This window comes from Rhipicephalus sanguineus, chromosome 6 (assembly GCF_013339695.2).
Source record: "Rhipicephalus sanguineus isolate Rsan-2018 chromosome 6, BIME_Rsan_1.4, whole genome shotgun sequence".
NCBI lineage: Eukaryota > Metazoa > Arthropoda > Arachnida > Ixodida > Ixodidae > Rhipicephalus > Rhipicephalus sanguineus.
In genome coordinates this window covers 23,903,938-23,919,272 of record NC_051181.1, presented here as the reverse complement: position 1 = coordinate 23,919,272, position 15,335 = coordinate 23,903,938, and the positions used below count along the sequence as shown (strand labels likewise).

The following is a 15,335-nucleotide window of genomic DNA, read 5'->3' as shown; positions in this document are numbered from 1 at the left end:
ATTTCCTTCAAGAAGGTCTTCTTACGTGCCTCCTACGTTAAGATACTAAAGAATGGTCTGCCCGTACTGTCCAATATAATACGGCACATTTGCCTTAATGCAAAATAACTGTTTTGTGTACCACAACTGCACCATAAAATCCCATAGAAGCTTTGCCACCTATGCAGGTGGCAGTCTCGGTATACGCTGGCAACAAGTGAGCGGAGGTCGACCAGTCCACTAGCCACATACGTCCACGTACACGTTCGGTATGGGTCTGTGGTTGTTGTTTCAAGCAGATGCTTCATGACGCATGAACCATAATTCCAATAGTTTTCCTCCACCTTCGTTCCTGAGCCAGCATCGTCGCATTGTTAAGGTCGAAGCTATAACCTGTCGTCTTGCAGTATTCAACAAGCTGTCTTAAATGCGCTCCATGGGTGGCTTTAGCAACATTCCCACTTTGTGTTCTTTGAACGTCTTTGGCATTTTCCTGCCCAATTCGCCGATGTAAGTGGTGTCGTGAACCCCACAACGTACTCTGTAGAATACCCTGCTCTAATCATCCGCAGGTGTGCGGTCTTTGGGCTTTGTGAACACATGTCCTAAGGACAAGGTATACACAAACACCGCCGAAGATTAGAGCGGGATCATCTACGAAGTACAATGTGGGGATTGCGACACAACTTGCATAGGCGAAATGGGTTGAAGAAGGTAATCGAAGGTTAAAGAACACAAAGAGGATGTTGCGAAAACCACCCATGCAACATGTTCTAAGACGGAGCTTGTTGAACGCTGCTGAATGACAAGGCATAACTTTGACCTAATCAATTCGACGATGCTACCTCGTGTACAAAGGTCGGAGGAAAAAAATCTTGGAATCATGGTTCATTCATCACGGCGCATTGGCTTGCAACAACAACAGCAGCCCTCTACGAGATGTTTACAAGGAAATGTGCGACTAATGGACTGGTCAAACTCCGCTTATATTTGGCAGCGTATACTGAGAATGTCGCCTGCATAGGTGGCAAAACTTTCATGTCATTTTGTTAATAATTGTTGTGTTAAGTCAAAGTAAACATTTTACAATCAAGCTACACATCCCGAGCTGGTAGATGTGGGGGTAGCATGCCATGTGTAGATGCACTGTACTGTGTGAACTTGCTGATGACGGAAGCATACCTGCTGCTTCATGCCAAATAAACAGTGAAGTACACTACTACATGCTTCTTTAAATGCCACTTTGGCAGATGTATTCAGGAACATATTTGTCAAAAGTGTTGCAAGCCTGCTTATGAAACTGTGTGCACGGCCCATGGACAGCTCCACTTCGCTCCTTTCTGTACGTCTGAAAAGGAAGTGAAAGAAAACCCTAGAGCAACAGCAATGTTCAGAATTTATACACATTTAAACATTGCCATGGTGCATGTGCACATGGCCTCCCTTAGCATCACTGTTTCAGAAATCAAAAAAGCAGAAACGGTATTTTGCAGATATTTCTGGACTCGTTCTAATTATATGAAGAACAAGCAGCATGATTTCACGAAGACTTATTGCTATAGTACACAAGAACTCAGGGTTAAACACACTACGTTCTAACTGCAAGAGTATTTATTTACGTGCATTACCAATTCTATTCAATTATTGTCATGATGTTGAAGCAAAAGTCTTAACAGTTACAATTTTTGTACTTAATGCTGCCGAGACGAGAGTTATGTGGGTGAAGAAATGAAGAATTGCGCATGTATAAAATGGAATCGGCTCGCACAAGACGAGGCAATTGTAGACCACTGCGAAGGGCTACTGCTGCAGTGCACATATAATAAGGCTGAAGATGACAAAGATTAAAGCGTAAACGTAAAGGATGAGAATTAAATTGAGAAGCAAGGCTTGCTGTCAATAGCTCTTGAATTCTATCAGAAAACACATGACAGTTGTATATCCTGTACATCTTAACGCGACAAAAGTTGAGCTGAAGATGGCGGCTTGAATGAATGTCAAACCATTGAACAAAGCGTGTTGTTGGAGCCAATGTTTCAACAAATTGATGTGTCTAAGTTGTTGCAGCAACCTTGATGCAATTCGTTGCCCCTCTAAAGAGGAGTCCTCTTGTTGAATCACTAGCTCCAACAACATTCGTTGTTCAACATTATTTCATGAGCTGCACATCTCGTTACATTCATTACAAACCTCTACTGTACCAAATGCTACTATGGCAATGATAGTGGGTGCAATACTTAAGCTGCAGTGTCATAAGCAGGTGACCGGCTATTCAACTCTTTAAATATACCAGATCCATAAAGACTGCAAACCATGAGGCAAGCACAACACAAAGAACAAGCGTAAGGAAATTGAAAGAGGTTAACTTTAATAAACGAGGTATGGAATTAGTCATCCCCATTTAAGTATAAAGGTGGTTTTTTAACGAACTCCTTTGCTGTTCAAAAAGATTCATGCTGCTAAAAAGATCATACCTGTAGTCAAGTGCTATTTCCAGGACGAAATTTCGTGATGCCTGAAGAGCAGCATTAACTTTATGCACAATAAGCCGTAGGTGCAATGTCAGCGAGGTGGAGATGATTTATGGATCCAGGGGGAATCACTAAAAATTAAAAGCTCTGAGTAACTATCGCAAGAATTAAAGGACGAAGTAAGGAGGGAAGCATATGATTAAGCTAGTGCAATGTCTGAAGCGAGTTAATCTTGTCTTAGAATATGCAGTATAAAGTGAGATCCAGTAAGTAGGTGTCACATGCACTTGATTGTGAGAGAGATATGGAAATGACGGACCACCTTTTAAATAAATGTAAAATGTCCACCCCTGTACGTGTGGGAACTAGCTCTCATGAAGCCCTAGGCTTAGAGAAAGCTTGATAAAGATGAACACATCCACCAGAGAAATCAGTAAAAGACAGATGGAGGATTTAGGTAGTGGAAAAGCAGCGGCGAACAGCCAAAAACAAACTTGCAGGGTCTTTATGTACAATGCCGAAAACAATAAGCTACCTATTATAAGTTTTTTTAAGGAAAGAAATTTAATTCAGGTAGGAAAGGCATTAAGCCAATTCAAAAATTGAGCTTGGCCACTTGCATGTCAATGCTTCGCTTTAAAGGGAACACACATAGCATCCATCCATCTACAGATGTGAAACTGCGTCATGCAAGATAACTTATACAAAGTTATTGCTTTGAGCAATTAGAGCAAAATATTTCAGGAGAGCACCTAACTGGGCTGGTTAGTACATGATTACAACGGGAACAAACAGCGCTGGGCACGGGACGGAAAAAAAGGTAGACGAAGGCGACAGCACCCTCGTCTATTGTTCTTTCTTCGTCCCGTGTCCAGCGCTGTTTGTTCCCGTTTTAATGCAGAATATTTCTTTCTTTAATCTGAAGGTGGCAGTGTTTCATGGCTAAAATAGTTTACTAATTTGCATTTCAAGTTACATTTTTTCAGCCATAAGGAAACACTGCAAAATGCTGAAGTTCTAATGTTAACATTTATCAGAAGAAAGACTAATTCTTTCGTATGGAATACCGAAGGTTGATTTCCAAAGTTCATTGCCTTTGTATTTTGTGCTGTTCCCTTATCATTTTCCTTAAGACGGTTGTATAGATGTTCTTGGTTTATCTTGTGTTTTGTATATGTTATGCTCCTGTTTTTGCTTAGCAAGATCATTTTATGTGTAACTTATCACTGTAGCCCACTTTGCAATACTGCTTACTGGTGTCAGCAGTATTGTCAAGTAATAAATAAATAAGTAAATAGATATCCACTTTGTCATAAAACTACTATAAAAACAAAATAATCAGAAACGTTCCACCAAACTGTAACAGTCGGAAAAAATAGCTTTTGACCCATATTGCAGCTTAGCTTTTGCTATGTAGCATTCCAAACAGAAATGTCGCCAAGACATTATGTGTGGTATACTTTGCTGGCAATTATATTCCATTAAAAAAATATATACTGCTTGGTTGTAAGCAAGGAAAAATTTACTGAAGTGAATAATCCCTAGCCTGCACAGAGTCTCGTTCCTTGACCTTCGCTGCACAGCACATTGGCACAGGATTCACGCGGGTGCCCCTGTGCTCATATAGTGCAAGTCTAAATGTTGCAGATTTAAGCAATACTTCTGTCTGAAATACCATGCAAGAACAATGATGTGCTGTGCAGTGAAGGCAAAGCTCCAAGAAACTTCCCACAGCCTTGTTATTTTTCATTTGAAAAAATTATTTTTCGCTTGAAGATAATATTACACCTTGAAAACTTTGTCTAAATTATCGCACGAGGAAAGCACACTATGATGTGTAGGCAACATTTTAGCTGGGATTGCTACACAGTGAAAGAGAGCCCGCAATATGGGTTCAAACACTACTTCTTCCAAGTGCCAATTTGAAGATATTTTGCTTCTTTTTGCCAGCAGCATTTTCAACCCTTGGTATATGCACTGAACGCATACTGTGAATATATTTCACATGAAACATTCAGTCTTTTTTACAATATACTAAAAATGGTGCATTTTGCAATGTTTCCTCACGACTGCAAATAGCATAAATTGAAATCAAAATAAATTCGACTATCATAGTCATGAAAGATTGGTGACTATGTTAAAGAAACAAATGCTTTGTAGTAATAGCTCGACGCAATAACCATGTGTCAATTAATTTGCCTGACACAGCTTCATTTCTGCATGCGAAGTTTGAAAGGTCTTTGCTGCATCATGCAATTCTTTCCCCGAAAATAACGCTTGAATGACTACTTCCCACACTGAAACATAACAGCACCAGTTTTACAAAATATTGGAAATGGTCAAAAAACGACCTGGCACACTGGCGTGAAATGACCCAAATAGGTACTAAAATAAAACAGTGTGCACTGTCAGACACTAAAATGAAGCACTAATCTGCTTGTATTGCTAAATTACTTCAAAACCCTGCTCTGAATAACTGCCCACAAGAAGTTGATTGCGAAAAATTTACTTTAACCTCTGACCAATTTTTATCTATCTCTAGTATAATGACTCCTAACCTTCGGCACACACACAAAGGCACAAAGCATTTCATATGGTTCAATGCCTTCGAACAGTACGGAAGGTCATGTGTTAAGAGATAGCGTAAAATCTGGACTAATTTTAACCAGCTATGTTTTTATAACATGCAAACATCGAGAAATACACAATAATTTAGTAACTCGCCCCCTCTAAAAGTGTTGCTGTCACAGCTCCAAATTCCATTCACGAGCTATACTGGCTAAAATATTAAAACACAGCTGAATTTCCATCACAATGGTGGATGCACACAAGTCTACAATAATTTAGTAACTCACCCCCTATAAAAGTGTTGCTGTCACAGCTCCAAATTCCATTCACGAGCTATACTGGCTAAAATATTAAAACACAGCTGCATTTCCATCTCAATGGTGGATGCACAGAAGTCTACACGAACAGGCATGCACTTTAGATTGACTTCACAAGCCAGATATCCGGTAATCCTGCCGTTGGAGAACGTTACCAAGTGTATGAGCTGGACTACTACATAAGCTAAAATGGATGCTTTTGTGTGTTGGATATGACAGAGCGTAAACAAAGCAGTGCAGAAGACTGAGCACACGAGCACAGCACTGTTTGTGTCTTCCTTTTTCTTGTGCTCCGTCTATTGCGTTTTTTACACTAATGCATTAATTGTGGAAACAACTAGCTGCCACAATTTGGTCATCTAGGTCGAACTTTTTGGGCCTTGTACCAGACTAAAGAGCTCTGTTGTGAAAGCAACAGGGTGTAACAATATTGCACTACAAATCAGGGAATACAAAGCATCGATAAGAATGTTCAGCCAAAATAAAAGGCTTCAGCAAAATGTTTAAGACACATACTCACAGGTTAATGCTCATTCACAGCTTCTACGGCAGCCCCATGATTTCTGTGCGTCCATCTGTGCGTGCCTTCCTTCCGCCTTTGGGCAAGTTTGTGTAGAATGTCTGCCAGGAAAACAAAAACATCAGAAACAAGTCGACTTTTTTTTAGCATGCCTCACATAACCCAAATGAACTTTTCTCTCCCCATGAGGTAGCTGTTTAGAAAGCATCCAAACAGCCGCTGCTTTGTCTATGTATAGCTCATAACCAATAGGTAGCATCCAACACGACACCTGGTCATTGTCAAAGCATACGAGACAAGAAACTGAGACAAGTATAAGCAAAGAGCAAACGGCTATATTTCGCCATTATATTGTTTCCTAATCCAGCCCGATGCATTCATCGCTTAAATTTAATTTACACTGCTATATTGGTGTTCGCCCTAAACTTACTTTCCAAATAACTCACTAGATAACCTATTTCTCTTACGCACTATATGAATACATGTTAAAAGATGGGGCATGCAAACATGGACACAAGAGAGTCAAGACACCTAAAACGCTGAGATCACTAACTGGAGGCTCATCACCTAATCTACCTTTACATTGTTGAGGGCGTAAATGCACGCCAAAATTCGATGAATGCAGTTTTGTACAAGCACATGAATGAAGAAAGGCGTCCAATTGTCGAGGCCTGGCATATCGATAACGGCAGTGCACAAGAGAGCCAACCGTCAATTAACTAGCATAAAGAAGAAATCAAATGCTTGAGCAGTTATCTCTCATGTAGACTATCGCGCGTGCCAGATTGATAGGTATCGCCTCTTGCCTGGGCATGCACAGATAAGTTTCTGTGTCTACTTTATTTTGTGCCACTGTCCACCTTTCCAGTTGGCGTTAGTGGTGTCTTGGTTCTCTCTTGTGTCCATGTTTGCATGCCCTGCCTTTTTAACATGAATACCTACCAACCAGCTCAGCTGTCTGTTATACTAAATATGTATACAATCTAGAATTACCACTCTGTCGGCTTGCTGATGTAATAATAACAATGAGGTTCTGTATGTAAACGTGAAATTAAAAGCACAGGAACCTCTAGGATTTGCACCTCCACCGAAAGTGCAACCACTCCATCAATGATCGAACCCGCACAGTTCAGATCAGCAGCTGACCATTATAACCACTGTATTGCAGCGGGGGATGTTCACTTGGTAATGTAGGTTAATGTTAAGGATTATGGAAAGAGCTGTAGGTTGAAGAAAGACATGCAATTAAGCAAGGAGCTGCAGACATTATGCAGTTTAGATATTTCTGTAATCCAAAGGGCTGGTGCTCAGGGCATGCACCTAAGGAACTCCTGTTCAGCGTCTCTTTTCGAACCAAAGCTTAGCAGAATTGATGTTCCTGTCTAGATATGCCCCTGAAAACCACAGTTAAATAGCTGCAAAGTAAACACTAGAAGACAGAAAAAATCCATCACTTGTATGATATTAAACACGTCAAGATGCAAATACACCAAACACCCTGGACTGTGAAACGCATTGATTGAAAAGATATCAGTTAAACAAAGCAGCATAGCAATGAACTTCCATGTAGCTGCCACACGGCAAAAAGCAGGTGGCTCTGGTGCCATGAAAAATCTATAATAACACTTGTTGAATATAGCAGGATGTTTTGTATGATAAATGTATAAATTACCACTCACAGAAGCTGACATGCTATTTTAAAAATCAGCATTGCAAAAAATAAAGCAAGAAAACCACGTGACGTGTGAATTTACCATTCATACTTTAAGGCTAAAGGGCCCCTAAACAACCCCGGAGTCTAAAATTTGTGACAACTGCACGCTTGTACAACGTGAACATGTTGTCACATGAATTTTTTCATTAAGTGGTGTAATAATGAAGCCACAGGGGATAGAACGAACATTCCAGCTGGTTTCAGTTTCTCGCTCAGCCTGACCATCCTGAAGAGGGGCTTCCTCGATGTGCCACTGTGCCAGAGCGGTGCGGTGAGGAAGCACAGTAAAAGCACTGGCGAGATAAACCAATTCGCAACTCTTGTGACAACCACAGATACTGCATCATCACAAAGCCAAAATGCCGTTTCGTATTGCAGAGGACTATTCAACAGTCAGCGTTACTTAATGTTGCTCATAGGCAACATTACACCACTTCGCTAGCAAAGAGGACTGGTCAAGCGCTGAAGAGGAGGTGCGGTTATTGTTTTTAGAAGTGGAGTGTCTCACATTCGGACAATGTTATTCCTGCGGCCCTCTGTACGAATTAGCGAGCTTGTTTGGGAGGTGTAAAAAAAAGAAGTCGGAGCTTGCTGACTGCCCTTTAAGAGAATGTAAATATACACTAGAAGGAAGTACACTTGTAGACATATTACTATAAGCTATAAAAAACAGGCAATTAACATGCTCAATCCATGCAGCATAGGGATGTCTCACACCTTTGCAAGAACTTTACTATGGTGGCTGCATGTTTGTGTAGGCCAGAAGCAGCAGGCACGTGGCTTCCATGAATTTGACCTGTTCGTTGAAGGGAAACTGCTGCTCACATCCTTGTAGCACTGCTTTTTGAAGATGCTTCCTGCGATAACAAAATGACCACAACACAATTATGGTCTGCAAATATCCACAGATGACCTACATTGCTGCCCTTTCTCATTAAATTCAGCTCTAGACTAAACACTGCAATAGCGGCATCCTCCTACATTACAGGGCATCATACTGCTTTCCTTGGCCTGGTTTTTAGTTCAATAATTGTTTTCACCCATAACAGAATGTAGCACTAGTAAAGATTCGGTTGGGGAAGGTGCAGTCGTAAAGTGTGTATGCAAAGTAAGAATATGAAAAAAAAAACAATGGCATAATTTCACATGAGATATAACAATTATCATAATTCATGTATTGTCAGACACCAAGAAGTGTTTAATTGAGCAAGTTTTGACCTTAAGCTATCACAAAACAATGCCCTTTATGGAAAGTGGGATTTGCAGAGTGAACTCTGATGATGAAATTGGCTGCCTTTACTGGCTCTGTAGCTGCAAGTGCATTGCTAAAGCCGCTTGAATGCACTTAACAAGCCTGTGTAATGATATTGACAAATGTACAGAGAAGACAAACTCATTCGTTCTCACTTAGCTGCCATCACAGCAATACGTTGCTTCGTGTCAGGTTTCCTGGTATGCAGAATGCACGAACTTGGTGGCCGTGCCATACCACAGTAAACATGATCGACATCTGCTCCAACTGCGTAAGTAGCTGGAAAGTGCTAAATTACACAATCAGCTGTACCATGCACACATAATGTAAATTCTAGCAGTGGCAACATTTCGCACCTCATAATAGCCTATGGGCATTGTACTCATTGATGCTGCCAGCTGCATTCCCTGTTTTCATTTCTAGCATGCATAGCACATGCACACAAAGCACCCAATAACTGTGGGAAGCAGAATAGATCGTCCGAGGTAATCAATAAAATTGATTGACAGGAATTCCACACATCAATCAAGCCTGTTGTTTAGCATAAGTGATGAGAATGTGCAGCCAAATGTACACAGCAAATTCAGTATTGGCCTTGAAGAATTGCAAGATAGGTTGAAGCTTTCCAGAAACAAATCGTATACAGTAAAGTCTGTCCCAGATACTGAAATCATGAAGTTATAAATTTTAAAGTGGGCCGCTATATTCTTCAAGCACCATGCATTGCATTTATGAAAACGCTAACATCCCTGACAACAATGCGTGCTTCAAGAAGTCATAAACCTTAATATTTTTGGCACAATGCCATTTCCCAGTACCACGTTTACAGAAAGGCAACATTTTCCTTTGCAAAACTAAGCCATGTTCCCAGGCAAAATGCACTGTCCATGGTGACAAACATGGAGTACGCTCTTCTATACAGCTTAGCTGGTTTACTGGAACTAAAAGCTACGGTAACGCTGTCTTAATTGAACTGGCTAGCAAGAGCCTTCTCGCTGCTGTTCATGTGAAGTAATTTCACCTTGGTGGAACGTCACAAGAGTAAGTGGCACATAATAATGAGTGCGAAAACACAGTAACAGGTTGTGCAACGGCTACCAGGTATGCCCATTCGTGGAAACTGTGGGCTCTTCCCCCCAAATGAACCAGTTGGAAATAACCCTTTTGCATGAATAAACTTAAGTTGGTTGCTGGCATACATAACATTGTTACTCTGCATTTCCATCTCATTTATCTAGCGCTCATTGTTTCCCTTCGACATGACTAGCTCAAAACAAGATTCTTCTTCATTAAATGGAACTTTGTACATTACCTTTACGCTGGCTACAGATGCTTATTTCTTCTGCCTGAATAAGCACCTCCTATAGCATACTTGCCTCAGCCACCTTCTGGACTGCATGGTCAGCACTCCACTGTTTGTCGAGGCACTGCTGTTTGCTACCTGCAGTACGTTGCAAAAAACTTCAGACTTCAAAAACTTCAAAAAAAAAAAGGTTAAGAAAAGCCGAACCAGGTGTGCCAGCAGCACCTTGCCCTTTGAGGAGGGAGGAAGAGCTCTGATAAATGGCTAATTCAAGACAATCGTCGTTCTTCACAAGCTATTATTATGCGATGAGAGGTGGGACTTCAATACACGGACGCACATATAGTGCTAAAAGCAATTGAAAATTCAGCTGAAAGTACGGCTTGTCAAATTAGGTGAACGTGCATAAAGGATAAAAATGGGGCAAACCAACTGAACAAAATACAATGTCATGCTGCAGAAATTGCATTTTTAGCAAATCTATGTTATCTATTGCTTGAAAGATGATAAGCAATGTCCAAGAATGCTAACCTAACGCTTTTGAGGGTCACGTTACTTAATGACAAATAAAATGCACGCCTACAGAAAACATCCCTAAATACACTATATTTCTCCCACTGTACCGATTCACGATTCACACGGTGGCTGATGATTATTCCTTCAGAGCTCGTGCGAACGAAATGGATGTTGAAGCTTCGGTTTCACGGCGTTACTCCAAGTAATTTCTCGAGAGACATGCATAAAACGCATGACATTGGTGAGCCTGACAAAAATGTTGTCTCCTTTCAGCAAATATTAGCGTAGAGCAGTGCGTGCAAGCGAGCTAATTACCAAAACTTTATAACACTACCGATTACGTTCAAATGTCATGCGCGAGCACAATCCTCACAACTACAACCGCATACACTACCAACACGTTATGCGATTTTCTTCGGCGACAAGGCGTACTACAATAACAATAACTCACAATGTACGAAGCGTAACGTTCACTTACCTCTGGCAATAAAAAATACGCTGGCAGCGTACACTGCTAGATGACCGCCGGTTTCCAATGGTGCGCCAAGCGAGGAATCGCCGAGCTACCGGCCGTCCCCGAGCGTCAAAGCATTTTCCAGGGCGACAGAACGCGTCGTCGACAAAGGATTGCGGCGCTGCTACTCACTGACGTGCGGAAACATTTGAAGAAGGTGTTCTTCAAAACTATGAATCGCGTCCGTCGGTCACACCGAACAAAGCAGTCGCAGAGATTGAAGTCGCACGGTCGGCATCTGGTGACTATTTGCCTGGTACCGCGTATAGTTGCGCTTACGTCAGTAACCACGAAATACAACACACAATACACACAATGCGAGGCAGCGCGTTAAAAGTCGACCGCACAAACAGAACTCGGCACGACGATCACACGAACGCAGAACTATACGGGCTATGAAGGTCTCCTTAGTGTCGTGAGCGCGCCTGCCAGGTGGAAAGATTGCGCGATCCAGCGTGCAGACGGCGCTGCCGCTCGCTGGCGTGCTTTCGCGCGTGTGAGCCTGCGCTCTGTGGAGTTTCCCGTTGAAACCAAGCTTTTTGTTGCGGTATAAACTCGTCGTGTAGGCCACACATGGCGCTGATAAATTGTAAAACGAAGAAAAGAAAACTCTGGAGACTATGCGGGCAGATTAGCTTCTTCTGAACGGCACATGCTGGCGTAGAGAACAAACATGTAGGAAATTCGGGGTTTCCGTTCTAGTTGATTAACATTCTTTTTCACGCAGTAATGTTTGAGTACAGTGATTGAAATATTCATTGACAATTATAGCGGTTACGTCAAGAACAAAAATAAAATGAACAGACGCAAAGACAGATATTTTCGCGCAGAATGTGAGTAAACAGTGAAAGGAAAAGATAGGTGCATATAAAAAATAAAAATAATTAATTAAAAGTAAGAATCAGCGAACAGTCAAATGAAATTTATGTACACATGAGGGACCTCCCTTGATGTTTCACGCCCACTCTTGCAGGCATACTGGATCCGTAGAAGCTCTGAATGAGAATCGATGCCTTTTCATTGCACGAGTTCTTTTGCATAACGTCATGGAACAGGTTGTCTTTTTCTTTTTAGGCATGTTGCGTTGGAGAGGCTAGAAAGATTTGCAGTCGCACGCGAGCATGCACGAACCTCTCAAGACGCAGCTCGGAATGAAATTGCAACAACCAAGAAAATTCCAGGGTCGGATCTAAGAGGAACAGGGTACCGGTGCCCTTACCCCCTCCCCCCTTTAATTTTCTACGACCGTAGCGGCGGCCGCTACGGGTCGCTGCGAGCGCCTGCACCCTAAAGCTTTACTGCACCCTAGAGTTACTGTAAATGTTAGTTTTATGTGGCGGAGTTGCTCATCTGTTTTCAAAACGCCGCTAGCAATCGTGCACTGCAGAGAAGCTGATGCGCAGGCCGCCGCCGCTGCAGCGAACCGGTTTGTACTCCCGTGCCACAGTCCCGAAAGGAGGCTTTCATAAAGGGACGCTTTTCACCAATACGAAGCAGCGCCGCATGTTCCTTGTGTCCTTGTCTATTAGGCACCCCGGAACGCCCCACAGAAGCCTTCGCGGTAGGGATGTCCGAAAAGCAAATTTATTTTAGGTTCGAAGCGAACAGCAATTACCTCGAATAATTTTGAATCGAATAGTTCGAATAGTATGCATCACACATTATATAAAAAAATTAGCATAAATATTGTCGAAGCCCAACTAACCTGCACAGCGTTTTTTTTTTAATTGGAACGAGGCATGTGCGAATGTCATTATTTTTGCTGCAAGTAAACGCTACTAAACTAAGCGCTACGCTACTAAACGCTACGTTTAGTAGCGTTTAGTAGCATCAAATAGTAGCAGAATTTCAATTTCAGTAAGATGCAAGGTATAACCGATAAAATACGTCACACTTTAAAAGTTACTATACATATAGCATATTATAACATATAAGCCCGTATAACAAGCTTTTAAACTTAAAAAATGATCAGGGGCGTAGCCAAGAGGAGGGTTGGGGGTTTCAACCCCCCCCCCCCTCGAAATTTTTCAATTTTGCTTGCGCATATATTCACGCACACATACAAACACACGCACGAACATACATAAAGTATTGAACCCCCCCCTCCCCGCCCCCCCGAAAAAGATTTCTGGTTACGGCCCTGAAAATGATTAATCTATGTCGGAGTAATATGTTAATTTAACCTTGAAGTGGGGCTTCGCGGCATTGCGCAATTTTGTTGGTTAGGTGCTTTCACGGCATTGCATTTTCAGGCTGCAGTGAAACCACCTTCACAGGTGGGTTACATGCCATCCAATATACGCCTATTCGTTCATTATGAATACTTTGAAATTTCGGAACCTTAAATTCGTGTCGAAGCGAATTCGAATACTATAATATTCCTTCGAACATTCCTAGTGCTCGAATATTCGCACATGCCTACTTCGCGGCAAACAGGCGCAGACAGTCTGCCAGTATGTCAGGACGGCAGCAAAATATTGTCTACCCTCGTTGCTCGCGAGGGTAACATGCACAAAACAACAAATTTAACCACTCTCGGTTGACCTGAAAAAAAGGTTAAAGATTTAAACCGCTCACATAGAGAACAGTGGTAGTTGCACGCTCCCCAGGCCTTCTGTAAACGCATCGTGTCTGAAGAAAAAAAGATCACAGTTTCACCGCAAGCGCGAAGCAATGAATGCAAAGGCAACAAATTGTAATGTTATACGAAGGAAGGCTGGCAGCTAACTCTTTTGGATCCGATCTCGCGTAACTATACAAAACTTTGGTGTAAGAGAATATGGCCGCTCCAGGGAGAGGTGCGCTTTTCGCAGTCTCTTCGCGTTGAGAGTGCGCGTAAAAGAGTATACGAGCCGTTTGCTGATGCCTGCGAGATAGCGAGCGCGCAAGCGATCGTGAACGCGCTTTTAGGATCAAAGTTCGCAGTTGCTGCTCAAGCACCCCCCCCCCCTCGCATCCCTCCATGCTCATTCAAGACGGGCGGGGCGTTTCGTTTCTGCTTGAGCAGCATCGACGGCAGGTCTAACACGCGGGGGGATGTTATCGCATGCGCCCTCCGAGTGACGCAGATAGGCCAGCTCGTTTGATCTCTGCATCAGCCGCTATCGTCGCCGCTGCTCGCGAGCTTTTACTCACGGGTAGAACCTACGATGCGCGGTGGGATGTTATCAATTTGGACTTTATACTGAACATGACGGCGACGACAAAAACCCGTCGAGAGTGCCGATATAATTGCTATCGCAAGAAAAGTAGCCACGTGGCGGTCTTTGGTTGGAAAATAACTTAACAGCGCAGTCAACTTTAAGACTTTTCGACTTTAGGACTTTTAGGACTTTCTTTTTCTTTAGGACTCTAGAACACTCTCTCCCTAAATGAAAATAAAGCAATATGTCCGTTGGCAGTTACGAATATGTACTCCCTATTTCCATAAAATGAGAGCCATCTGTAAGTTCTACGTCGATCTTGTTCGTGGATCTGAAGGAATCTAAAGGACAGTTTTTGCAGTGTACAATGTGCATGCTGCAGTTATACTTTCCCCGGCCACAAGTTCGGCCAAATACAGAGTTTCAGCTTGGAGACTCTGACTGCTGCATTCGTCGTCGTCACGACCCCGTGACATCTGGTGCAGGTGCTCCCCGGTCAATGTACCGAACGCCCCCTACAGCCGTGAGCCACGCCCGCGTCGCGAAGAAGACACCAACACCATCAGCGACAGAAGAGCCAACCGCAGACCGAAAGGACTACCCTACATGACAAGTAAAAAGCCACGGCGACAAAGACCGCAGCGTCCCCTGCCACGATAGTGATGCAAGCCGCCCAGGGAGCCGACATTCCGTCGGTTGCCAAGTGAAGAGCGCGAAAACTGGCTGGAGACGTTCGAGAGGGTCTAAACGCTTAACAACTGCGCAACGTGTACTTTTACCAGGAAGAAGCAGCAAGGATGTCGCTCGAGAACTAGAAGTTCACACTACGAACTAGGGACCTCTATTTGCAGGGTTTTTTGCGAGACGTTCACGTTGCTTAAAAGCAAAGGACCGCAACCTTTCTGGAGACACGGTGCAACTCCCGAATGAAAACGTGACCATCTTCGCGGAAAAAGTGACCCGGCTGTTCCGGCGCGTTGACCCCAACATGCCTGAAGAGAAGAAGCTTCCTTTCCTCATGCGAAGAGTAAAGGAATA

General features: G+C 42.7%; 1 long non-coding RNA gene across 1 annotated transcript; it reads right to left on the bottom strand.

Moving 5' to 3' along the window:
- Positions 1-414: 414 nt before the first annotated feature.
- On the bottom strand, positions 415-11,539 carry LOC125758936 (uncharacterized). The gene is made up of 5 exons (XR_007416483.1): positions 11,119-11,539; positions 10,134-10,262; positions 8,287-8,426; positions 5,856-5,956; positions 415-1,327 (listed from the first exon to the last, which is right to left on the bottom strand). It is a non-coding gene; the product is annotated as an uncharacterized LOC125758936 (long non-coding RNA).
- Between the last annotated feature and the right edge of the window lie 3,796 nt (positions 11,540-15,335).